Raw genomic sequence first — 27,475 nt, forward strand, 5'->3', positions numbered from 1 at the left:
CTCTCAGCACCCACAATATTAAAATAAGCCTATTATCTTTTAGGCCTTTTTCATTTTTGGAGGCCACATATTCCTCATTTACAAATTTTACTTAAGCCCATTTATACTATTGCTTGCAAATCAGCCTACCTTGAATGGAGACCCCTACAACAAAAGACTCTAGAATCTGTCCAAATAGCAATAAAACAGGCACACTCAGTAGTACCCTGAGAGACTCTACCCTAGAGGTGATAAGCAACATCCTTTCATGCCTTCTGGAATCTCTGAACCACCCACAATGGCCATAAGCTGTCCATGGTCTTCTGTTGAATGAAACTTCCTCCTTGGCACCAGTTTATATCCCGTTACACCAGAAAGTGCTGTTGCAGAAATTTCTATGACCTCCACACCTGGCTGTTCATTATGCCTTTGGTCATGGAAGCAACACCCTGCAAGCAAAGAGCCAACTGCATCTTTTGGCATATCTCACCTTCAGAGGAGTAATTTCCCCTGTCCTCAGTCCCTTTGCAGGTGTCACAGTGCTGGAGTTTATCCCTCTCCAGGAACCCTTGGTTACCTGGGGAGCCCTTTTAGAACAAGCGAGTGAACAGCAATGGGAATTTAAACATTTCATAGATGGCCTCACCACCATCACACATTATAGAGCGTGCTGGAGGCTGCTACTTTTCATCCATTAACCATGACATCCCTGGTAAAGGATGGGACCCAAGGGTCAGCACAATTGACTGAACCTCAGGCAGTCATTTTATCATTGCTCACCCTTGCCAACAATTCGCTCCATCTGCACATTTTTACAGATTCTTGGGCCATGGCCAATGCTCTGGCTATGTGGTCCAGACAATGGCAGCAACAAAGGAGAACTTGGAGAATTTCTTGTCTCACAGATATGCGAATTATAAAACAAGGTCACATGTGTCTCTGCACATACTAAAGCCACGATACAAGATCTCACTAAGACACTCTTCATCAACTTCATAGCTCAAGGCGTTACTGATAATGACCAAAGCATTCATTTCATTTCTCAGAGTGTACAATGCTGTGCTCTTTAACAAGGTGTTCAACCTGTTTTAACCTTCCTTACAGGCTTCAAGCTGCAAGCCATATAAAGCACCATAGTGGCAGAGTACAAATTCAATTAAATGAAACATGGTATATTGCAGTCATCAGTCAAACATCAAGAGTAAATTTTGAAAAACCTCATGTCAATTTTTGATGTTTGACTGCTGGCAGCTTTTAAGCTCACCCCTCCCTTATCTCCCTCTGCCTACATCAGGGTAAGCTGATAAGAAAGCCTGGGTGCTCCTTCCTTTGGTGCTGGTAAGAGATTCAAACCACACCGGGCCTTGCCCATGTGGAAACCCTCATTGTGGCCCCATCTCTGAAAAACAACAAAAACCCCAAGCCAGTCTCCTTTCCTTGCTCTCTCAAGCCATTTTTTGGATCAGCTTCAGGAGCTTCACCTGTTCTCCCCCAGAAGTCTTATTATATTAGTAATAAGCCTTTTCAACACCTCTTAGCCAGTGTGGTGTCATCAGTCCTAACACCTAAACCAAATACTGGGGTGGGGGTCCATCCTTCTTCTGCTTCATGACTATGGTAATAAATACATGAATGTATGAATGAATGAATGAATGATTCCTTCTATGAGCTTTGTCTTGCTTCCAAAACAATTCCAAAATGATTTAACTATTTTTTCATCCATCATTTCTCTTTTGACACTTTTGTATGTTCATTCTCTTGTGTGCCCTGTATCTATATCTATCTGTCTGTCTATAGCTATTCATTTACCTAAATTGTCTATGTGTTTATTTATTTTCTTTTTCTTTCCTTACCACCTTGGGATAATCCATCATCCTTGCTTCATATATTCTCAATCTTGTGTATACTTCTTGCTCTAGTTTCTTTACTATTTTTCCACTTCGTTTCACTATTGCTTTCTTTAAAAATTCCGTGTGGCACCTTCCTAATTTATGCATACAAGTTTAGAGTTTGAGGCTTTACTCTTCTTCCTGAGGGATTTCTTAATATTTATTAGCAAGTGTCATCACTCTTGGTTAGTTTGAGAGGAGAGACAGCCTTCCTTCCTATTTATCAACCTGCTTACCATTAAAAACAATTCATCTGCTTTAATGGGAAATTGACCTTCTTCTATTTATCTCTGTCAAATTTTCTAGCTTTTGAGAACTTATTATATGTGGTCAGGAAACACAATGCCTCTCACTTTATTACAGTCTCTATTTATAATCACTCTATCAATTCCCTTGGTGATTACTTCACCAAGTGATAATACTGACCAATCTATGAGCACAGATACTCAAATTCAGAACTTTAACCTTATTCACATACAAAGCAAACCTAAAAACACGGTTTTACAGGTACTTTTGTTTATTTCAAAACCAGGACCTCTTTCCCCATAGGAGATTAATTTACTGTGCATTTCATGCTATAATTTGAACACAGAACAAGTGCCATACTTCCTAGGAAACTTGTCTTTTTTTTTGCATTTATTCCCAAGCTTGGTTCTCATACTTCCTTAACACCTGTGGTTGTCTGCCTTGATACTTTATTTCTTTCTAAACCAAACAAATGACAAATAACTCTTGTCTATGGTTTGGTGATCAGTGTTTGCTCATTAATTCATGTTCTACTTGCCATTACATGCTTTTCCTTTCCCCATGGCAGACCCCACTTACTACTCTCTGAACAATACTTTGGAAACCTTCACAAGGCAGCACCTATTTCAGTACATCGAAATGATCTCAAAAGACCCAGTATCGTTGTCAAGAGCCCCAGACTAAGTCTCTTATCAAAACTTTATGTTTTTTGCCTTCAATTTTTGGTAGTTAGGGGCTGATCAGAGAAAGAGTCTCCTGGGCTGGTCAGATCAGGCTTCATTCCTGGGGCTGGATCATGACCCAGGAATCAGTCTTCTGTCTCATTGGTCAAGAAGCACAATTTTATGGGTTCTCTCTAAATTGAGAAAGCTAAGACTCCCACTAACTCTGCTTACAAGAGATTGAGACACAAAATATGATGCTGTTTTATTAATAGATATTATGAAATAGAATTACTCAAAAGAACAAAATATCCATGCAGTTTGATTTGCACAATCTATTCCTCTGAGAATAGCTGTGTGAGAAATAATAGGTTAATTATGTGAACTTATTATGAGAGGATGAGTATCATAAAGGCTGGTAAAATTGAACAATGCTGTCATGGTGAACCACTTCCACTGTAGGGACAAACCTCCCAAGTAGAGAGGCATGGCTTCCCTTGGATGGTTTTCCTCTATTTTAATCTCTGTGCAGGACCATTCTCTCAGTTAACATATTCTTCATGAAACAGGAGCTTAATAATGAGAGCTACCTTTTATTAAGTGCCTATAATGTTAGTAATGTTTTAATAACATAACAGTAATAGTTATCATTTATTAAGTAGCTACTAAGTTACAGACAGTGTTCTAAATAACATGTTTAATCCTTGTGCGGTAGGTATTTATTATAATCCTGTAAAACTGTACTGAGAAATACATTGTTTACAAAAGAGTGTATAAATTTGAATAATGATAAAATGAGCACCTTAGTATCTACCACCCAGCCTAAGAAATAGAATATGCATCTCTCTCCTCTCCCACCATATCTCCAGCGGAACGTTTATTTTGAATGTATTTTTAGTAACTCCCTTCCTTCCCTGTTAGTCTATTGGATTGATTGTCTTTTATTGATTCGTTAGAGATTTGTTTCTATTATTTCCTGAATATTGATATTTTATGTTATATATGAGTTGTAGATACCTTCCTCCAGTTAATGTTTTTTAAAATTCTTTTTCCTGAGTATCGATATTTTATGTTGTATATGAGTTCTAGACATCTTCTCCCAGCTTATGTTTTTTAAAAACCTCTTCTTACAGTATCCTTTGTAATTGGTTTTAATGTCAAATATATCAATCTCTCTCTTTATGATTTATTATTTTTGTTTCTTGTTGAAAAGAATCCTTTCTAATCCTGAGTTCATAATGATATCATCCTATATTGTTTTATAAAGGTTTGATAGTTTTGTTTTCCCTTCCTGGAAATGATTCTTATGAATGGTGTGACATACAGGTAATTATTCACATTTTGCAGATGAAGAAAATGAAACAAAGAGATTAATTTTCTCACCTGTGGTTCACAGATGGTAACTTGTAGAAACAGGGTTTGAACCCAGGCAGTCTGATTCATGAGCCTGCACTCCTACACTGCCCCCTAGGATATAATTATAGCCATTATGCAGACGTGGGAACTGACACTCAGGGAGGTTAGGTGACTTGGCCAAGGTCATACAATTATTAAGAACTACAGACAGTATGAAAACTTCAATAGGCCTTATCCCAGAGTTCACACATTTTCCTTTCATATGCACTGTCTTCTTAGGACTATACCCTGCTATGCTGTTTCCCTTTCTACATACTGTTCTCTCTGCTTTGGGGAATCATTTTATTCTCTAATAACATTGTGCAGACCACTGGTTTTATCCAAACACTCTGTATTTAACTGGTTTAACCCATAAAGGGAAACCTTATCTTCTAGTTCTGGGTTTATCTTATCTCATCTTACCCTGAATTTATCACAAAACCTTATTTCTTAGTCTGAATCTACATATAATTTTTACCTTTTAGAGCCCTATCTGCTGACCTTCTAATATTCTGCATTCAAATGTTACATATAGCATATCATCTTAGTTTCCACTTCGTGTTACCTCTTTTTCAGTGATTGCAATTAACATTTCAGGGATCTTTTTGATCTCCCTCCTTTCTTTCTCTGGGGCTCATCTTTTACTGTTCTTTCCATTTAATTCACACTGAGCTGGTTCTATAGAAGTCAAGGATAATAGCTGACTTTTGTACTCATGCCTTGCAAAGGAAGAGATAAAGGTAAAGTTTTTGATAAAAGTTGGCCACTGTTTGTGACACCTGAAAATGAAGTATAAATGCTTGCTACTGCATTTACTTTGGGTTCCAGTGAAGCAAGCTTAAGTCACTTGTGGAATTTTAAAAGGTCCGTGACTCAGCCTCAAATGATCTCTAAGTAAAACTTCTATGCACACAGACTGTTCTTCCTATTCTGCTAATACATCTTACTCTGCTCAGAATATTGAAATTATGTTCACCCTTCAAAGCCCAAGTGAGATATCACCTCTTCTATGGATGCTTTTCTGACCATCAAAAGCAGAATTCAGGTATCTTTACTCCACCTATGCAAGGCATGTTGAATCCACTCTTGGCTCATTTTGCCCAGTCTTGCAGTAAATTAGTACAGTGCATATGGAATCCACTAGTATATTGTAAGTTTCTTATATGCAAAAACAAAGTACTGACTTCAAGGGAACGACAACAAACTTCCACATTTGTAATTGTTTTCTTCAACAACCAGAATTTCAGAGACTCTACTGTATAGACCTTCAGAGGAATTTATTGAGCTGAATTGAACTGAATAATTAGTTGGGCCAAACTAAATGACTTAGGATCTACTCTGTGCCTGGAACTGTATCATGCACTAAAGATAATAGCATGAATATAACATACATCTGATCTTATAATCTAGTGAGATAAATAGATGAGAAAACAAAAAAGAGATCATGTGGTAAAGTAGAAATGTACATGCCAGAGAGTTGGCTCAACTGTTTAGTTATGAGCTTTGGCATTTGCTGGCTGTAGGTCCCTAGACACATTTCCTAATAAATACTGCCTCAACTTTTTCATTTGCAAAATGAGGGGAGTAAATACCCACCCTTCGGAGAAGATTTTTAAGTCTAGTGATAATACACAGAGCTTAATTATCAATAAATGGGAGACATTATTAACATTATCATTGAAGTATTATATTGCACAATAGCAAATGCAAAAGCAGCCAGGACTATTTTCAAATAATTTGGACTGGAGAATTTATCCAGAAGACTAAATCAGTACAATGATGTGTCTACCCAAAACCGGGCTTGTTCTTTGGGTGCAACACTGCTTGTAGAGGAGATACTTAATGCATAAGAGAATGGGAAAGTAGCCAATTTATCAAATGATCTTCATTTGTCATATTCTCTGTTAGGTGCTTCATATGTGTTATCTCATACAATATTCACAATATCTTTGTGGGTAAGTAGGCATTATTTTGATTCAGAGAGCCTAAGTGGTTTACTCATAGCCACACAGCTAGTCTTTCTAATAGTGTTGTCTAAACCTGCCCAATTATGCTTCAAAAAGGTGTTTATAAAGACAAAACAATAGCCATTTTATTAGGAAGCATGTTAGCAAAGAGTGACTTTGAGCATCTACTCTCTTTAAATAAATTTCAAGTGTGTTCATAGAACAGTGTCATCTCCTTATTGAATCTAATGAGACATAAACATAGCATTTAACATAACAATTGAAACCTAAAGTGTCCTTTGGAAACTCCCAGTCTGATTTTTTAGAATGTAGGAGGTATTTGATTACTGACAAATAGAGGAGTCATCTTTGTCCTTCTTCATGAGTAGTCACTATTGCACCTTGTAGATTTCTTATTATGATAGTAAAATATTATTTCTACATGAAGCAGTCTGTCTGTTGGGAGTCTCATTCTTATTATATAATCCAGGCTAAATTGATGCAGAAAATTAAGCATTATTATGAATTTTATCTGTTTCCCTTGTGGTAAAGCAAAGGTTAGTCCCCTTGCTTCCATTTTTTTAAAAATTACTGGACTATTGTTAACTGTACTTTATTTTTCATGTATACTATGATGTAGTCAGGCTCTTGGTATTATGGTCCTTCAATTGGTGCAATACTTAAAGTTGCTATTATAAAATAATATTACTATATATTCTTGGCTAAAGTACTAATGCTGTTCTGTTCCTCTTCTATGTGTGTGTTATGTATTTATACACATGCACATATATATGTGTACATAAACATACATACATAAACATATATTATGTGTTGTTCATATGAATAAATACATATTTATCAGGCATTTTAAATACATACACATATACGCATCTGTTTTGGTTTGTTAAGGCTGCCACAATGCAATATACCAGAAATGGACTGGTTTTTAACAATGTGGATTTACTAGCTTACAATTTACAGTTCTTAGCTCATGAAAATGTCCACATTAAGGCATCGGTAAGAAGATATCTGGACTCTGAAGAAAGGCCATCAGCATCTAGGACACCTCTGTCACATGGGAAGGCACATGCCCAGTATCTGCTGTTCCATCGCTCCCGGGTTCCCATGCTTTCAGCTTCTGATTCTGGTGGCTTCCTCTCTGAGTGTCTGTGGGTCCTCTCTTAGAATTTCCAGGACTTTTCTCTCTCTGTGAGCTCTCTCTCCAGGTGATTCTCTCTGACCTCTCTCAGCTTTTTCTGTCTTTTATTCTCTTCGTGGAGGACTCTGTTATGGGGTGGATCGTGGATCGCTTCTCAATTTAAATGACCTAACCAAAAGGTCCCACCCAGAATAGGTTCTGTGCCCACAAGAATGGATTAAAAGAACATGGCTTTTTCTGGGGTACATAACAATTTCAAACCACTACACCATCTAAGGTAATGTTTTCAATGAAACAAGCAACAAGATAATGAATAAAGTGTAGGATACTTTTTAAATTTTTGAGCACAATTATAAATGTACCCAGGTCTGCAAATTTGAAGATCATCTCGCCAGAGATTTTATTTTCTAAGATAAAGTTGACATGTAAAAGAGAGTATATTTTCCCATGGAAAAAAGGTAGATGACTATTTTAAACTGGGACTTGTCATAGCTGGTATGGCCTCACTGAATGACACATGTATCCCCTGGCAACAAGGGCAGTTGAGGAGAAGGAAGAAGCTAGAATTAAAAGAGACAGGGCCTGGCTTTGTGAGACTGAGTCTGGTTGGCGTACAAGCCCTGGCATTGTTCTGGCAGACCTCATTATGCTGTGCCTAGGGAACATGGAGGAAGGAAGAATGTCAAATCTGGCCCGTGAGGTACAGCAATTGAGACAGTGTAGGTAGCGAGCAACCATAGAATCCAGTGGGTGGTGGTATTCTGAGGACAATGCCTTGAGTCCCGCTGTCCTGGAGGGTGTTGAGGATTGAATTATGCCCCCAACAGACACATGTACAAGCCCTTACCCTCTGGTCCTGTGGATGTGAACTCATTTGGAAATAAGAATTTTGAAGATCCTATTTCAATGAGGTCAAATTGAATCTGAGTTGGGCTTAACCTGGTATGACTGGAAAGGAAATTTGGACACAAATGTATAAGCCAAGTAGACAGAAAGTGACAGCTCACCATGTGGTGGAGGCAGAGATTGGTTGCCAGCAAGCACTACAAGAATGCTATAGATGTCAGAGATATCCTGGCCTGCTGATACCCTGATTTTAGATTTTCCGCTTCCAAAGGGTGATTCAATAAATTTCTGTTGATTAAGCCAACCAGTTTGTGGTATTTTGTTATAAGTAGCCCTGGAAAACTAAGACAGATGGGAAATCAAAGAGATACTGGGAGAGAAGACTAATCAGCTGATAGTAGCTGGACTTGTTTCAGAGTAGCTCAGGTTCTAGGAAGGATCATTGCCTTCCTATCAGCAGTATAGAACCATGGGCAAAGAATCCAAGGTACATGCCATGTCCTCTGGAAATAAAAGCACCTACATGGTGTAGAAGTTGGGTAGGACAGAATACTGTTACTCAGAAGCTACTTGGGTTCAACCAAGAACTTATTCATAGCACAATAGTCACTAGGTACATTGGTTGCACAATCTGATCCAAAGCCCATCAAATAAATGATGGAAATAGACCTCTGTCTTTGTCATAATTTGCTTAGGGAGAGACAGGTATGGGCCTGTGGTAGAGACCACCTCTGAGAGGAGATGGGAACATCAGAGACCATGAGAAATTAGACTGACCTGAAACTGCAGTCCATTACTGACCTACCAGTTAATAGAATAGAATAGAAATGAGATGTAGGAAAATGAATAGCCTTTCCTCCACTTGCAAAATTGAAGGGGTGTCCTTTTCAGCTGATATTTCAAAATTGCTTATCTGAGATTTCTAAGTTTGAAAAACAAAACTCTCTATCCAAAAGTCCAACTCAGGCTTCTCAGGGACCAAAGCCAACCTGAAGAAAGAATTACTGAATGAATGTAGGAAACAAGCAGCTTCAAATTAAAGAACAAAGGCAAGGGCAACCTTTGTTTCTTTGATGTTTTTTACATAGCTGAATATCTCCAAGTGCTTCACAAAGCATTTAATTACATGCTAGCAGCAGAAGAAATACAGGCATTGCTGTGAGCCAGAACTGGCCCACGTAGAACGGGTATGTTAAGTGAGCTCACTAAGTATAAGAGATTTGCAGAAAGCTCCTTCATAGTCTTTTCTCTTGGAAAGCATGAGCATTTTGTTTCTGAGCACTCACACAGATTATGGAGAATGACATGGCTTAGCCACATTCCTTCCACCAGGCCATCATGAAGACAGGATGGTAGTCACAAAGAGGCAATAAATGTGGGTGATACTGGCAATCTAAGATTCCAGAAGGGCTTTGTGATGAAACTATAGGTAAGGCTAGAGGACAGCTAGAGCCCTGTGCATCCATAGAAGACCCGAGAGCCAGGGAGTGTCTAAGAGTGTGTGAGGCAAGGAAACATTTGAGAACTTCAGCTGGAGAGAAAGAGAATTGCAAAGCCTGGGGTATACAAAATGGGCCAAGATCATTTTAGATGTTGTTATTAAAGGTTGGCCTACATTTCAGCACACCCACTCTCCCTTTTTAGATCCTTAGGTAACAAAGAGCTCCCACAAGCCCTTTCTCATTTGGCCCTTAATACAGGGATGGCATGACTGACCAAGTCCTGGAAATAGCTCAACTGTAAAGTACAGACACTAAAAATCTAAGAGTGGCTCAGGACTATTAAGATACAGGAGGAATCAGAAGAGGAAGAAAGAGAAAATGCTAACTCTAGTAGGGAAACAGGCAGATGGAAATGAAAATTCATGGTTTGAGTGATTGTTTGACCTCTTCTTGATAATTCACTTATTCATTCATTTGTTCCATAAAGACTTACTGAGTGATTACTATATGCTAGCTGCTGGATTATAGCTGCTGGAGACAAATAAGATTCAGTTTCTGCCTTACATTCTCCTTCATAGTCTTTTCTCTTGGAAAGCATGAGCATTTTGTTTCTGAGCACTCACACAGATTATGGAGAGTGACGTGGCTTAGCCACATTCCTTCCACCAGGCCATCATGAAGACAGGATGGTAGTCACGATGAGGCAATAAATGTGGGTGATACTGGCAATCTAAGATTCTAGCAGGGCTTTGTGATGAAACTATAGGTTTCATCCTGGTGGCAGGACAGGCATGTGAACAAATTAGTGCAATAAACTGTTCCAAGTGCTGTGAATGAAAATGTGCACAGGTTAAAGCGGAAATCAAACAAAGAAAGTAGTTAGTTCTAACTACTGAACAGTTCTACTGTTCAGGGGATGGAGGGATTCAAGAAAGTATCCACAGAGGAAGGACCCCTCAAGCCAAGTGAACAGCATGAGCCAAGGCCTGGAGGACCAAAACACTGAGACCTATTTGGGAAAATTGCTTATATTTTAGTATAACAGGATCATGAAGAAATTAATAGACTCAGCAAGAGATGAGACTCTAGATGAAGCAAGGGCCTGATATACCACTGAAATGAGTTCAGACTTCATTTTGTAGACAAAGGGCATCCACTGAAAGGTTTTAAGCAATGACAAGATAATTATTTCTTCTTTCTTTTTTTCAGTAAGCATGTACTGTGTGCATGCTGTGTACCAGTCACTGGAGATAAATCAAACACAGCACTCAATACCAAGGAATGTACAATTTAGTAGGGGTAGACTCTTGGGTAAATAAATAAGTGCAGTTGGGTATTGCTGGTGCCATAGTAACATCATACATTATGGTGATTTAAGGATTAAAAAAAGGGATGAGGGATTGGTCTATTTAACTTAAGTATTGAAAGTAAGAGGTTTAAGAAACACAAGCTAAGAGAAGTCACTGTTGAGATGACTTGAAAAGTCAGTAAGAGCTCTTTAGGTGAAGGAGTAGGCAAAGGGCATTTCTGATACAGGCAGAAACATGATCAGGGGCATGGAGCCTTCAATCAATCTGACTTGTTCGAGAAACTATAAGTAGTTGAGAGTAGCTGGAGTGCAGAAGTGAACGGGTGAGGTGGGAAGCAGCCAGAGTAGCAGATAATCATCTTAGAGATAAGGGGTTCTGACTTGGGCAGCAGTGTGGAGAACAGGTGAAACTTGGGGTCAGTGAACCAGTTAAAAGGTCATTGCAACTGCCCATTCAAGACAGGTCAAGAGCTTAAACAAAATAACAGTAATGGGGATGTAGAGGAATGGTAAGATGACAAGCAGTTAACACTGTAGACATGAGGAAAGGGGTTTCCTAGGTTGGTACTGTGGGCTTTGGCCTGAGTAACCAAATGGCTGATAAGGGTATCTCTTCCTTTAACCTTTTGAGCCAGGAACAAGTAACTATTTCTTTATACCACCTGAGATTATTGCATCATTATTAATAAAAAAACAAAAACTAATATTTTTATGCATTTGTTGCTTTAAAATACCTTTATAGACACATCTCCCTAATCTATACAACATTCAAGCATTTATCACAGGGCTTGACAATCAGCAATCACTTGTTGAATGAATGAATCACTGAGTGAATGATAAAATGTACGATGATGTTGGGATTGAGCATTATGCATCTAATTTAAATCTTTACTGTGAATATTTTTGAACCTTGAGTGTTGTGTGATCTCGACTATTGCATTTGTAATTTGAATCCCAAACTGATTCAAAGTCTAGTTCTTATTGCATTCAACAACCAGTCAGATCTAGACAAAAGAACAATAAAGAGAACAAGCCATAGGCTCAGGATTGAATCTATTTTATCCCTTGTCACTCTTGACATCCACTTATAAAATGATCATAATCATCTCTTTCTCGTGAGGCTATTCCGTGTTTAAGCTAAAAGAGATGATGTAAGTTCACAACATATGGGAGATAATGGACACATGTTAAGAAGTCTGCTTTGGTCACCTGTTGCCTTACTTTGTAGCAATTCCACTTGTTTTTTCATCTTACCAGTTTCTGAGTTGGTTAGCACAGAATCTGGTCATTAAATTTTTGCTAAAAATTGTGTGGAAAACTTTCCAAGAAAACTCTTCCACCTTGTATCTCCCTCTCAAAAATTTTCACTCCGCTTATTTGTTTGATAAAAACTACATCAGAGAACTATCCTTTTTGGTGTGGCAGTACAGGCCATCTCACTGAGTTGTCCTATGCCAAGAAGGGTAATATATTTATATTTCTGGGAACATCATCATAACTAGGGCTTAGACAGAGACAGGAGGCCTCCTGGAAGGCAGGGAGCCACTGAGTCAGGCCCAAAAGTAAGAGGAGATGGCAGAGATTAGCCCAAAGAAAAGTTTTAAACTTCAATATTACTCTATGAAGATGTTGCCTACACCAGTTCATTCACAACTGTCATATCCTTTCTCACAAATAGTCCACTGTAATTAATGAAGGTGTGGGATGTAGATACCCTCCCTCAGGACCTGGCTACCACAGATTATGTTTCCATGAAAATTTCAGACTGAATTCTGCATCATATGCAATTGTGTATTAGCAGGCAGAAATGACAATAGCCATACGACATGTATGATAAGCTAAAGGAAGTCCCAAGTCTCTATCATTTTAGGTGCTCTGACAGTATCTGAGTGAAAAATTTACTCCAGTTATGAAATATCCTAACATTGTATCATGATTTTAATCTCCTTGTTGAAGTCTTGTAAAAAAAAACATCAGAAAAATGACATAACAAAATGCTAGTTGTGAATCCTGAACCTTCGCCACTATTTGTATGATACAACTGTTGAGCTCAAGAGTCTTATACTGGTTCATGCAAAGTTGGGGGAATCAATTTGATCTTTCTAACCAGTCTACACATCTCCAGTGACACTCACTTCACCAATGAAAAATCATTTTTAGCATCTTTATATCAGTTAATAAAACCTCTATGGATTATTACAGATAAAGATAGCCAAAGACTTCTAGCACCCAACTGTACAGTGGAACTTCATATAGAGTATTTCAAATACTAATGAATGCAGTATATATTCCTGAGTAGGACACTTCTAATGTTGACTAACCCTCCTTAAAGCATAGATTAAGGTAACTTTTTAAAGGATGGGCAGAATAACTTTGGGTAATTTATTTCACTTCTCTGAGCTTAAGTGAATTTCATAGTACATCATAGTGATTCATAGGGTTTAATAAAATGTTCTAGGTAAGAAGACTCTGCAAACTTTAAATTCATGTAAGTAGTAAGACTAAGATATTATCTTTTTCATCAAAATCATCATTATAATCATCATCATCTTCTTCATCATCATCATCATCATCCCAAATAGACTCACACTGAATTTCAAGTTCAGGGTATTGATTGAACTAAGGGCACAATTAACCATCAGTGGGGACCCCTTTGAGCAGCACTGTCCAATGGAAATATAACGTGAGACACATAGGTAATTTTTAATTTTATACAAGCTATGTTAAAAAATGTAAAAAGAAACAGTTAAAATTAATTTTAATGGTATACTGTATTTAACCCAATATTTCCAAATTATTGTCATGCAACCACTATAAAATTAAGATTTTTATATATTTTTATACTGTCTTTTAAATCTTTTATTATATTTTATACTTCTAATACATTTCAATATGGATGCTAAAACTTTATCAGAAATACTTGATCTGTGTTGAGATTTCACAAAATTTAAGGAAAAAGAAGATTGACATATCTAAGTTGCTCCAAACATATTTAAAGTTTTCCAATAATTGAATCATACATTTGAAAATAATTTACATTAATTAAAATTAACTAAAATTAAAAATTGCATTTTTCATTTGCATGAGCCCCATTTCAAGTGCCAGACAGCACAAATTCTAGAGACTGCAGAGGTTCAAGTTGGCTTGTAGGTCATGGGTCTTCAGGAACACAAAAACCAATCCATGCACTACTTGAGGCCATTATTCCCTCCCTACCACCTGGGGAGCTTCATTTTGCCCTGCCCACCTTTCCAAAGGGAGTGGGAATTGGTCCAATAACAGGTAGATGTGGGTTACTAGCAGTAGCAGTCACGTGAGCCTGGTTTGAAAGACACACATGTACTTGTACACATAGGGGTTCAGCAATATGAGGTGACTGGTCAACTTAAGCTTTATGTTCCCAACAAGGGGGTATCAGGGTTATTTTCTGGTGGGAGTAGCATATCACTAAAGCAGGCCTTTTGATATATTAAAAAATTTTAAAGGAAAAAAAAAATCCATACAAGGGAGAGTAATAACAATAATACCTCACACTTCATTTAAAGAAGTACTTCTTTGACATTAACAATATGCCAGATTCTAAGGATTCAGCAATTCCCTTGCCCTTGAGTAACTTGGTAGCTAATTTGAAGTTAGATTAATAAATGTTTTACAGCAGGCTTCAGTTTAACTGTATTTATGCAGGTGATGTTTAATCTTTTCAACAAACCTTAGCTAAGTGGAATTATCAGGGATTTTTAGATGAGGACCACTGAGGCTCAGAAATGCTACTCTATAACCTTGAAATGAAACTTGGAAGTCAAGGACACCACTCAAGGGTGGGAGGAACATGCCTGAGTGGAGGGTGTTTCAAGACAGCACAGCACTGCGTACAGCAGAGCACGTTTCTTTCAAAGTGATTTAAGCTTCAGTCCTTTGGCCAGTGTATTTACATTAGTGGATTCTGGTCCACCGCGAAAGGTAAAAGAACTCTTGAGTTTAGTGGGCCTTAGTCTTAGCTTCCATCAGCAAAGCACAGCTATTTCCCCTTTAATTCGGAGACAGGCCCTGGGGTTGAATATATCATCTATTTCTCTCTGTCGTAACTACTGTAAACTTCTCCAACGTAGGAGGAAAAGCCTAACCTATTTTGAAATGAGAAATCAATTTCATGGCTCAGAATCTGCCCAAGCAGGGCAAAAGTCCTTAAGGCTCTGGCAGAGAATTCCCTCAGGAAGAACTATCACCTAAAAGGAGTTTCCCACATAATGAGCCTTCTCAGTTCCATTGACTGCAACTTACTTTCCTCAAGAACTTGAAGCTATCTTGCTTTATGCTCCCCCTATCAAGTGTACATGTTGGATAACTCTAGGCATATCTGCTCCACTGTTCCAACTGTCTTAAGTGTCGGAGAGACAGGTGTGAGTATAAGGATCTTCTTTCTCTGGCAAAGAAAGTTTATTCCGGTAGCAGCCATGATTCTCTCCATCTAACAGCCTGACTTTATTCTGCTTCACTGGATTTGGTTCTGAACCCTTACACATAACTCCAAGTCATTATTTCCCTTGTCCTACTGAAGTAGCAAAGAGTACAAAAAAATGTAGACCGTTTTTCTAATTTGCTCTCTGTTTTGTATTCATTGCACTTACCCATGTTGTGTGCTAAATGTGGCATTTTAAGTATCTTATAAAGTAATGTTTTCTGCCCATTGAGAAAGTGTCAGGAAAGTCAATTCTGGCAAATATTTTCTTCTTCTGGGGAAAACATAGATACAGAACTTAAGAAATGGAGTTAAAATATGAAGAGATGGCTCAACTTATTTTGAAGATCAATTGTATGTTTTTTAAAAGATATGTTTTATTCTGGATGTCATCACCATGGGTTGTATCAGATTTTTCTCTGTGCTATGTTAAGAGAAAAAATGATAACCCCAGAAAGGGAAGAAGAATTGGAAGAAAGGAAATAAAAAGGAAAGGAACAAAACTGAGCATTTCTTCCTCTATGTTCACACGTAGTCTTACTCATACTTTTATCATAGAAAACTCTTCATTAATTTAATCATGCTTTATTCTCGTATGCATACTACCTTACTTTTATTCCTTCCTTTTCTACAAACCTTCTTAACATAAAAGTAGGCTACCATAACAAAATTTCTCCAAATCCTCTTTTTTTTTTTTTTTTTTTTTCCTGGGTGGGGAATATTGTGGCTGTATTATCCTGGTTTCAGCTTTATTTCACCCTTTGGAGCTGATGCTTAACACAAGGATTATGACTTCAACCCAAGGTTCCTTTTAGGATCATGATTCATTGTCGCTATATTACCTCAGATTCTCTTCACATCTTTCCCACTCACTTTATAGCTCTGGACTTGCTCACCCCCAGGCCCTGCCCCTCAGTGCAGCTTACTTTGGGATACTCTCCTTTGGGTCTAGAGAGATTTCTTACCTGTGTTCCCAACTGCAGGACAGAGAACACTCTGAATCTTGATATCTCCAATGCTTATTGAACAAGTAAAGGATGGACAGATGGATGGATGGATGAATCGACAGGTTAATGATGGAAAGAAAATGCAGAAGAGAGGGAAGGATTAAGTAAAACTATAAAAGCAAGAAGCTCTCTGTTACCCAGATTTCTATTAACTGACACTTCAATGGTTCTATAGCGCAATGATATTTGATACAGCTACAAGTGACCCTGAGCCTCTGAGTGAAACGAAAGTGCCTCTGAATTCTCGAAGGAAAAGTAAAATGCATTCAAGGTAATTCGGTGCTCTGAGGATTGGGTTGGACTCCAACATTATGAATTGGCAATCCATGGATATAGAACATAGATATAATTTTTTTTTAATCATAGAAATTAGAGATGAAAGGAAATTCAAGAGTTACCTAATCCAAGTTTCATTTTATGTATTATCTGCATTTCTTGTGTCTACTTAACTCTCTAATTATTTGTGAACTCTCTTCTATCAGATTTGTTCCCACTGCTCCAGTGAATTGTACTTGTCAGGGTTATCAGCAACCTGCATATTATCAGATTCAGAGATAAAGTCATGGTTCCCACATTATTTAACCCATTAGCAGTGCTTGAAATAACTTGATAGCTCCTTCTTTGGCCTCTTCTTTATTTGGTTCCTATGACAACATTTTCTCTAGTTTTTGTTTGGACTCTGTAGGTCCTTCCTTCTCTCCTGTGATGATTCTTCCCTGGTCTCTAATCTTGTGCCCATACCCTTCTCTTTAATGCTCCCACTCACTTCCTTGATGGCTCCATCCCATCCTATTGCTTTAAATCATTACACTTTGAGTTCACCTACTCTCTAGACTCATTTCTCTTCCTGCTGACTCAAGAGCTCCACTTGTATCTCTCCCTCTCTCCCTCTCTTTTTCTCTCTCTCATGTATCTCTACTAACTCTGAACATTTGATTCTTCTTTACCCACCCTGAATCTGCTAGAATCATCACTGATTATTCTATTTCTCACACATCTCCCAAAAATTCATTAGAAAAATCCCATCCCATGAAATGTACCTTAAAAATATATCTAGAATCCAACTAATTTCTCACAACTTTTTCTGTTACCATTCTAGTCCAAGCCATCAGCAGTAGCACCTTAAATGGTTTCCTTGCTTCCATACTTGCCTCCCTAATAGTATCTACTCACAGTGCAGTCACAGGGATGGATGGAAGGATTGTTCTGAAAAAAAATCAATAAAATAATATATCAGTTCTGCTCAAAATCCTCCAATAGCTTTCCATCTTATCCAGAGTAAAAAGCAAAAATTACAACTGACCCCGCATAATCTGGACCTTGCCAATGCTCTGACCTCGTCTTTTGTACTCCCCCCTCATTCATGTGCTCCAACCATACAGGGAGCCTTGCTGTTCCTGGAACCTGCTGAGCATGATCTTCTTCAGGGTCTTTGACCTTGCTGTTCCCTCTGCCTGGAATGCTCCTTCCTCAAAACATCTACATGCTCATGCCTTACTTCCTTTTCATCTTGGCTCAAATATCCACCTTATCAGAAATGACTCCTCTGACCTTCCTATTTAATATTGTATCCCTTACTTCTTTAATCTCTCTATCCTGCTTCACTTTTTAAACTCTTATAATAACTTGATATACACTATATATCTATTCACTTGTTTGTTGTCTCCCCGAATAGAGTGAGGATTTCATGAATAAAGGACTCTGCCTGTTTTGTGTACCCTACATCCTAAGCCCTTAGAATAGTGCCAACACCTAGTAGTAAATATACATTTTAAAATATGTGAATGGGGACAAGGATCTAAGATGGCAGAATAGAGAGGAGTAGCAGCTAGTTAGTCCCCCTGGAAAAACTAACAAAAAGCCAGGAACAACTAGTAAATAATCCAGAATAACTGCAGGTGAACAAATGTGACCATCCACTCATCATACACCAACCTGAATTGGGAGGAATGCCTGAGATCACAACATAAAATCTGTTAAGTAAAAACTGCAGATACAAGACAGGAGCCCCCTCCCCCCACAGTGCGAGCTGCAAAGCCTCGTGGTGCTAGAGAGAAGCTCTCTCCCAGCAAGCGAGTATAGCTCAGCTGAGCACCAACTGGGGTTTTAACTAGAGACTATGAACTGCTCACTATGAGTGACAAATCCCCAACAAGCAGACAGAGGCTTTGGGTGATGACTGACCTTGGAGAACAGGAGGGACACTGTAGACTAGCCCTGAAGGGGACTTTCGGTCCCAGTTTTGGCTCAGTGGAGAAAGCCTCAGCCATTTTCAGTTCCTGGTGCTCTGACCCAGACAAGCATGGAGATAGCACAGGCAGAGAGAGACCATTGAAATGCTAATGACCTCTCTCTAAGGGGTCTATCTCCTCTAAGAGGAAAAGGGTGGGGCCCAGTTCTACTACCTGCCTTCCATTCAGAACCAGACCTGAGATCCTGCAGGAAAACAGCCACAGGTCACACCTCCTTACACCAGTCTGGAGTTATAGGGTGACAGGGGCCACCTGCTGGGCAGAAAAGCACAGTGATCTGAGGCAGCACAGGGTGTACCAATTTTCTAAGACACACCCTCAGGGAAACCAGATACTGAATAGTTCTTTCTTCTGGGACCTGAGCCCATTCTGGTCTGGGAAAACCTGATTGGAGTTATCGAGGAAACCATGCCTAGACAACAGAAAACCACAACCTACACTAAGAAAAATGAAGTTATGGTCCAGTCAAAGGAACAAACTTACACTTCAACTGAGATACAGGAATTAAAACAACTAACAATAAGTCAACTCAAAAAGTTTAGGGAAGATATGGCAAAAGAGCTGAACCGTATAATGAAAAGACTGGGCGTACATAAGGTAGAAATTGAAAATTCAAAAAAACAACAGGCAGAGTCTATGGAAATGAAAGGCACAACACAAGAGATGAAAGACACAATGGAAACATACAAAAGCAGATCTCAAGAGGCAGAAGAAAACACTCAGGAAATGGAGAACAAGGCACCTGAAAGCCTACAAACAAAAAAACAGATAGAGAAAAGAATGGAAAAATATGAGCAATGTCTCTGGAAACTTAAGGAAAAAGTGAAAAGCAAGAATGTACATGCCATTGGTGTCCCAGAAGAAGAAGAGAAGGGAAAATGGGCAGCAGCAATAGGAGAGGAAATAATCAATGAAAATTTCCCATCTCTTATGAAAGACATAAAATCATGGATCCAAGAAGTGTAGCATACCCAAACAGAAAAGATCTGAATAGGCCTATGTCAGGACACTTAATAATCAGATTATCAAACATCAAAGATAAAGACAGAATCCTGAAAGCAGCAAGAGAAAAGCAATCCATTACACACAAAGGAAGCTTGATAAGACTATGTGTGGATTTCTCAATAGAAACCATGGAGGCAGAAAGGAAGTGGGGTGATATATTTAAGATACTGAAAGAGAAAAACCACCAACCAAGAATCCTATATCTGGCAAAACTAGGCTTCAAATATGAGGGAGAGCTTAAAATATTCTCTGACAAACAGACAATGACAGAATTTGTGAACAAGATACCTGGTCTACAGGAAACACTAAAGGAAGCACTGCAGACAGAGAGGAAAAGACAGGTGGGAGAGGTTTGGAAAACAATTTTGGGAGATAGTAGCACAGCAATGTAAGTACACTGAACAAAGTTGACTGTGAATATGGTTGAAAGAGGAAGGCTGGGAGCATGTGGGACACCAGAACAAAAGATGAAAGATAAAGACTGGAACTGTGTAACTCAGGGGAACCCAGGGTGCTCAATGATTGTAATAAAAGGTACAAATATGTTTTTTGTGAGGTAGAACAAATGAATGTCAACATTGCAAGGTGTTAAAAGTAGGGTGGAATTGGGGGAAAATACAATCAATGCAAACTAGAGACTATAATTAACAAAAACATTGTATTATGCTTCCTTTAATACAACAAGGGCAATATACCAAAGCTAAATGCATGTGGGGGGTGGTGTGGGTAATAGGGGAAGGGTATGGGACTCCTGGCATTGGTGATTTTGTCTGACTTGTTATTCTACTTTAGGTTAATGCTATCTTTCCTTTTGTCACTTTCTAGCTATCAAGGTTTGTGGGTGTTTTTGTTTGTTTTTTTTTCTCTCTTTCTCTTTTCTTTTTCTTTTCCCTCTCTGCCTTCTTTGACTCTTACTCTGTCTTTGTGGAAGAAATGGAGATATCCTTATATAGATAGTGGCAGTGGTGCTGAATAGATAAATTCGTGACTATACAGGGAACCAACGATTGTTTACTTAGGACGGAATGTATGTTTTGTGTGAACAAAACCATCTTAAAAGAAACGGGTTGATGAAGAAACTTTGAAGGCACTATATTGAGTGAAATAAGATGGACACATAAAGGCAAATATTGCAGGGTCTCACTGATATGAACTAATTATAATATGCAAACTCATAGACATTAAATATAAGTCCCCAGGATATAGAAATGAGGCTAAAGAATGGGGAGCAGTTGCTTATTATGAGCAGAATGTTCAACTAGGTTGAACTTAAATATTTGGAAATGGACAGGGGTGATGATAGCATGCTGTGAGGATAACTAACAGTGCTGAAAGGTGTGTGAAGGTGGTGGAAAGGGTAAGCTCAGAGTCACGCATGTCACCAGAAGGAAAGTTGGAGATTAAAAGATGGGAATGTATAAAACAGTGAATCTTGTGGTGGACAATGTCTATGATTAACTATATAAGTATTAGAAATCTGTCTCATGAACTAGAACAAAGGTGTGACACTATAACTAGAAATTAATAATAGAGAGGCATATAGGGAAAAATACATACCTGTTGCAAACTATATACTACAGTTAGTAGTATTTTAACATTCTTTTATCAATAATAACAAATGTATTATACCAAAACTATGAATCAATAATGGAGGGGGGCGTGGTTAGGGGCATGGGAGGATCTGAGTTTCCTTTTTTTTTTTAGTCTTTATTTCTTTTCTGGAGTAATGAAAATATTCTAAAAATTGAAAAAAAAATTAATTGTGTTGATGGATGCACAGCTGTATGATGGTACCATGGGCAATTGATTGTACACTTTGGCTCTTCGGATAGTTGTATGGTATGTGAACAATCTCTCTCTCGCTCTCTCTCTCTCTATATATATATGTATATATATATGTGTGTGTGTGTATATATATATATATAGATAGATAGATAGATAGATAGATAGATAGATAGATATGAGTGCAATAGAGTCTCAGAAAATGTCTTGCCAAACTCATCCATCTCATTAGATTTATAGAGTCAGTAAAAGGACTTGGGCACTTTCTGAATCCTAGTTCTCCCAGTTTGGTGGTATCCTGCTCAATATCCAGGTGAGAATATAGAAAGGGTACTGTGCATGCACATTATGAAGCATAGGAAGTTAATAATTCATTCAATAATAATTTGCTGAGGGCCCTATCTGTGACAGGCACAGAGATGAATAATACAGAGTTCTTGCCCTCAAACTACAAAGAAATGCTCGGATAACCATGATGTTCTTGAAGCCAGATGTGGGATTCTTATCCCAGATGCACAGTGTTTGTATGATCAGGGACAATGATTTCTGGGTAAAACCTGCAGAATAAAGAGGAGTGATCAGGCAGAAGAAAAGGCATCTTGAGCAGTAAGGGGACATGTGCAAACACCCAGACATGTGCAAACACCCAAGAAGAGTGCAGGAGGTTTAGGAAATTGCGAGAAGTGTGGATGAAAGGAAGACTGCAAAGAGAGGAATGAGAATGAAGAGATAAACAGGAGGCACATTGTGGAAGGCTTTAGAGATAATCCTAGAGCATTTGGACTAAGGTCTTAAAGGCTATTGGGAAACTGAAAGGTTTTACAGAAGAGACCAATATGAGATTTGCATTCCAGAAAAATAATTCTATTTGTCATTGTTGAGAAAGACTCTTTGAAAAGAGGCAGGGATGCCAGTTAAGAGGCCATTGTCATAACATAGGCACAAGGTAATAGGGACTCATCTAGGTGACCGCAGAGCAATTCATTCTATTATGCAAATTCTGTTGAGATTAGTACATTCACAGTATACATCAACATTCTGCTTCTTTGTCCCTTAGAGGAAGCAAGGATGGCAAATAAGGCAAGGCCAGCATCTAGACTTTCTGTCATTCAGAGAACAGAGAACAGAAGCATACACACATAAAATCTTGATAATCAACTCTGATAGCAGGGGTTGTAATCAGTTACAAAAGTAGAAAAGATGAGGCGCTTATGATGGTATATCTGAGATAAACACCTATGTTTTTTGAAAAGGCAGAGACAAGAAGAGGCAATTCAGACACAAGTTTGCAAGATTAGAGAGTGCTGAGGTATGGGCAAAGAGGTGAGACCTTTCCAGGGAAATTGGAATAATAACACTGAAAATAATATCCTTCTTGGGGCTGGAAGCTGGCCAACACCCTGTGGGAATGTTCTCATCCTTTATTCCCCTTGGCTTATAAAGCCCTGTATCCTTTCATAAAGAAGGAAGATCACAACTGTGAACAAAAACTTACAGGAGAAAAGCAGAGAGAAGGATTGGCAAAATAATCTGACTATAGAGAGACAGATTTTCCAAATGTAAGATCCATGGGGAGTGGCTTTTATTTTCCTAATAAAGACCAAAGTTCTGAAGTTCAATTTCTAATGTCTAATGACACATGGAATAGCACACAGAGAGATTTGGAGAATGCCAGAAAAATTGAAAGATAAAGAGATGTATGTTCTGTGTTCTAAACCACTCAACTTCCCTATTCCTTTTTCCCCTCATTTATAAAGTAGGGATGATAATTCCTGCCCTGCCAACCTCATTGGTTGTAGGAGAACTAAAAGATAGTTGAAATACTTTGAACATTATAAAAACTGTTGTATATTATTAAATAACCTACTCAGATTTTCCTAGGTGATAAATAAAACATTCAGTATTTAAAAATTTAACAGCTCACATTAAAATATGCTTTTGCATTTTATTTTTTCATGTTCATTTCTGCCCCCCCCCCCCCCCCCCGAAATGCTAAAGCCATCCTTCCTTATACATGTTCACACAGACACACATATACAATGAGGATGTGGCTCTCTGGAGAAGTTACTGCTCTATCTTCTCTTGTCCTTCTGAACTACTCTTAGACTATTTGTTCAAAGTGAACATTGGTCAACAGGTGCCATCTAAATAGAACTGTGTAACTTCCAAGATAAGAGTCACATAAGATGAACAATGAACAATTATAAAGAAATGTGAATAAACTTCAAGTGTTATCTTTCCCCCTAGTCTCTGGTACAGGATCCTAAATACTGACTGTGACTGATGCTCCCAAGCAATTGTAGAACCAGGACTCATATGCTGGAAAACAGACTGACCTGATCTAAGTAAGTAGCTTGAATCTTAGTTTGGTGTTTTTAAATTTAGGAATTCTTATGGGCCTTGATGGACAGCCACTTTCTGCTCCTGCTCCCTTGATAAACTGCTTTTTCAGAAAGGTGTAAAATCTTGGGAAATGTAATTGATAGGAAGTGTTCCCCTAATGCCAAGGGCAAACACCAAGTCTGGGTTTCGGAGGGGATCTTTGTTCCTGTAGCCAGAATACTGGCTTCATGGTCAAAGGGTAAGCTAGCCATACTTTGGGAGAGGATGAGAAGAAAAGGATGGAGAGTGTATTCAGTCAGAGGGAAGGACTATGCAGAGTGCTCACAGGAGTGAGAGCAGACTCATTCTGGGAAATTAAAGCAATTCAGCATGTTTGGAGCTAAGACTGGGAGAAAACATATGAGGTACTAGTGGAGAGAAAAGGGACTAGTGAGTAAAACAAGGACAGGATTGTGAAGGGCTTAGAATCCATTTCAAAGGGGCTTAAGGATTGTCTTAAGTACTTTAGTTTGGACAGTGCCGTGACCATAGTGGGCAAAGCAGCTTTGTATTACAACATATATTTGTTCAGAGCTTGAATAGTAGCTGTTTTCAGAATTTGTTGGTGGACCTGTCCTGTCATTTAACAGTTAGGAGGATCTGTAAAAAGGATTCGCTCTTGCTTAGAGGGTAACAGTCTAGTTCTGGAGTCAGATAGCCTGAATTCAAATCTCAGTAGGCTACACAAATTGAGCAGTTGTTTAACTTCTTAAGTCTCAGTGTCTTCATCTGTTAAAAAAAATGAGAAAAATAATACTACCAACTTCATATGGTACTTGTGGGGATTAAAAGTGTTTAGCTTAGAGCCTGAAACATACATGGAAAAGCAAGCAAGTGCTTGCTTTTATCATTATAGTTGTTATTTTTATAATTGGCTTTCATAGTTTCTCCAGCATGTAACATGTACCTATGAATACCTACAATGTGAAAAGACCACACAAGGCAGAAATATCCCAGCTGTAAGGGCTGCAGAGCATCTTTGGGGTAGAAGCCTTTTGTTTGTCTAGAGCTCAATGCCCCATAGACACTGCACTCCACCAACTTGGTCTTGCCAGGCCTTCTAGGTTTTTATTACCCTACCACCATCAGTTGACAGGACCTGCCTAAGAAGAGAAATTAAGTTTTGCCTTCATGGTGACCTAATTGCCCAAGGTGGAGCCTGTGTTTAAGTAGGGTCAAATTTTTGTTGTTGTTGTTCTTTAGCTCGGTCTCCATCAGGATCGTCTTTAGACCACAGCATTAGATTTCATCTGCTCAGTGTTCTGAGATTAAATTGCAAACTGTCTTCTTTGTGCCTGAAGAAAGTATGAGTGTTTGCATTAAAGCATTTTCCTGATGGTCCAAATATTTAGAAAATTTTCTATGGGTCCAAATAATCACTGTATCAACAAAAAAAACAATGAACAGGCTTATCACATCAGTGGAGCATCTGAGCAGTTGTCTGATTTTCTCCTTGGCTGTCATATGGATATAGTTCACATTTACTCTGTTCCAGACACTGTGCTAAACGTTGTGTGTGGATTAACTCATTTTATCCTCCCAAATTTATTGTTCTTACTCCCATTTTAACTGTGTTAAAGCTGAGGTTTCTTGGTTTATAAGAGGTGGAGCCAGAATGACAACCCAGATCTGTCCTATACAAAACTTAAAATTCATAACCACTGGGCTCTTATAATGCCTGTCATGAAATGATGAATTGTACCCTTTTAGGATTATAATACAGATTCCTGCTGGCATTGTTCTCTTTGGAGTCAGCACATATGTGAAATATAGTATATTATATATGCACATATAAAACTGTATTCGTTGCCTTTTATGAATGAAGCTAGCACTACTGAAGATAATCCCAACAATGAGATCATTGTCAAGACAAATGTTTGACAAGCAATCTGTACACATAGAAGCCTTTGATCATTCTAATTACTAGAAGGGTCTCCTCTCTATAGATAGCTAATTCAATACCAATTTGTTTCATGTGTTCATTTAAAGTTTTTTCCATTTTATGGATCTTAATGATTTCTTACAATTTCCCGTCTAGTTGATAGGATAAAGCAATAAGATCAACAAAACAATAATAATGATGATTACTACAACTACTAACACTGCCAAGATAGGCCAGGAACTACCTAATCACTTTATATATGTTATAATATTTATTGCATAAAAATTATCCCCATTTTACAAAAAGGAAAATAAGATTCAAAGTTAAGCAATGTGCACAATATCATGCAGTCAGTAAGTGATGAAGTTAAGTTTCAAACACAAGGATATCTGAATCTAAAACTTATGCATGTTCTTTCTACTATTGTCTACCATAAGAATTGTTTTCATTCAAAGTCTTTTCATCTGGATACTAATCACACACACTTCAGTCTTCAAAATTGTGGAAATAATTAGAAATATTATTTTCAATCTTCCTCTTCTATTAAAGGCTTGTGTCACCTATAGGATTTTGTAGGGTTAAAGATAGAGAAGACATAGAGGGAGGGTGTTGGGAGACATATGGATGCAGAAATCAAAGTTGTAAACCATAACAGCCTAGAGAGAATTCAGTAGTCAAAGCAGGCAAGCTCAAATAACTTGTGAAGATGATAGAAAGCTGATAGGGCCAGAAGTAGTTTGTAACAACTGGTATCATATGCATATTATTTAATGTATAAACTGGCAGACAATATGGTGTAAGTGTATGTGTATGTGTTTAATTAATAATCCAGACAGAGTTAGTTCAGGAATTCATAATTTGGAGTGATTCAGACAGGCCCTGCTCCAGAGCTGGTAGTTATGAGTCAGCTCTCTTTATTGCCAATCAATAGCAGAGGCTTTGCTAATTAGCTTAATAAATATTAAACATGCTTTCCAATTGTGAAAAATTAGTGGTATTCAAGATCCATCTACTGTCTAAAATACTTTAGAGACACTCCTCCTGCAAGCATGAAAATGATGTCCAATCAGTCCTTCAGCCCTCACTCTTGAGGTTGCTGCAGGGGGACTAAATTCTGAGGTAATATTGATTATGACAGAGAGGATCCTGTTTGCCTGATGACTGTAAGGCTAACTGAAACCTGCTTTTCGATTGTTCCACCAGCCTCTAGTGAACCTCATATGCATGTTCTGTCCAGAGCAGTTAAATGACAGAGAACCGGGTCATCTTTGATTTACAGAATAAATAGGCTGTTGAGCTGCTATTGTTCTGGCTTTTAAAATAAATATTTCTAAGATGTATCCCTAAATGTGACTGAATTTGCTATGCCAATTGCTTTAATATAAGCTGGTATCCAGATATTGATGTTGTCATATTCATCTAACTATAGTAGCAGCCATGATCTACTACAAATAATCTAATAATTGTACATGAGTAACTTGGCATAGGCTAGTTCTCAACAAATGCCAACATTCTGAGCCTGGGATATGAGACCTGTGGAAACGACAGCAAGAATGGAGGATTGAATATCAATTGAGAAAGGTCTGAGGCAATTCGATATTGGTATTGATGTCTGCTTCTTGCATTTACGAATGAGTCCATCTTGGCATAATAAGCCAGCTGACAAGTTGATATGAAAGATCTGGGGTGGAATTTGATGCCTTCCTCATAGCCAAAATCTCCTTACTGATGACTTTATCTTGCCAAAATAATCACAAAAAGAATGAATGATTAGCAGCTCTTCTATTATATGCCAAATACCTGGATATTTCTAAGAACCCAATTGTTTATCTC

General features: G+C 38.1%; 1 pseudogene; it reads left to right on the forward strand.

Annotated features, from left to right (window-relative positions):
- Positions 1 to 16,518: 16,518 nt before the first annotated feature.
- LOC119513887 overlaps positions 16,519 to 27,475 on the forward strand; it is a 94,348-nt pseudogene continuing 83,391 nt past the window's right edge.

Source organism: Choloepus didactylus, chromosome 2 (genome assembly GCF_015220235.1).
Source record: "Choloepus didactylus isolate mChoDid1 chromosome 2, mChoDid1.pri, whole genome shotgun sequence".
Lineage (NCBI taxonomy): Eukaryota > Metazoa > Chordata > Mammalia > Pilosa > Megalonychidae > Choloepus > Choloepus didactylus.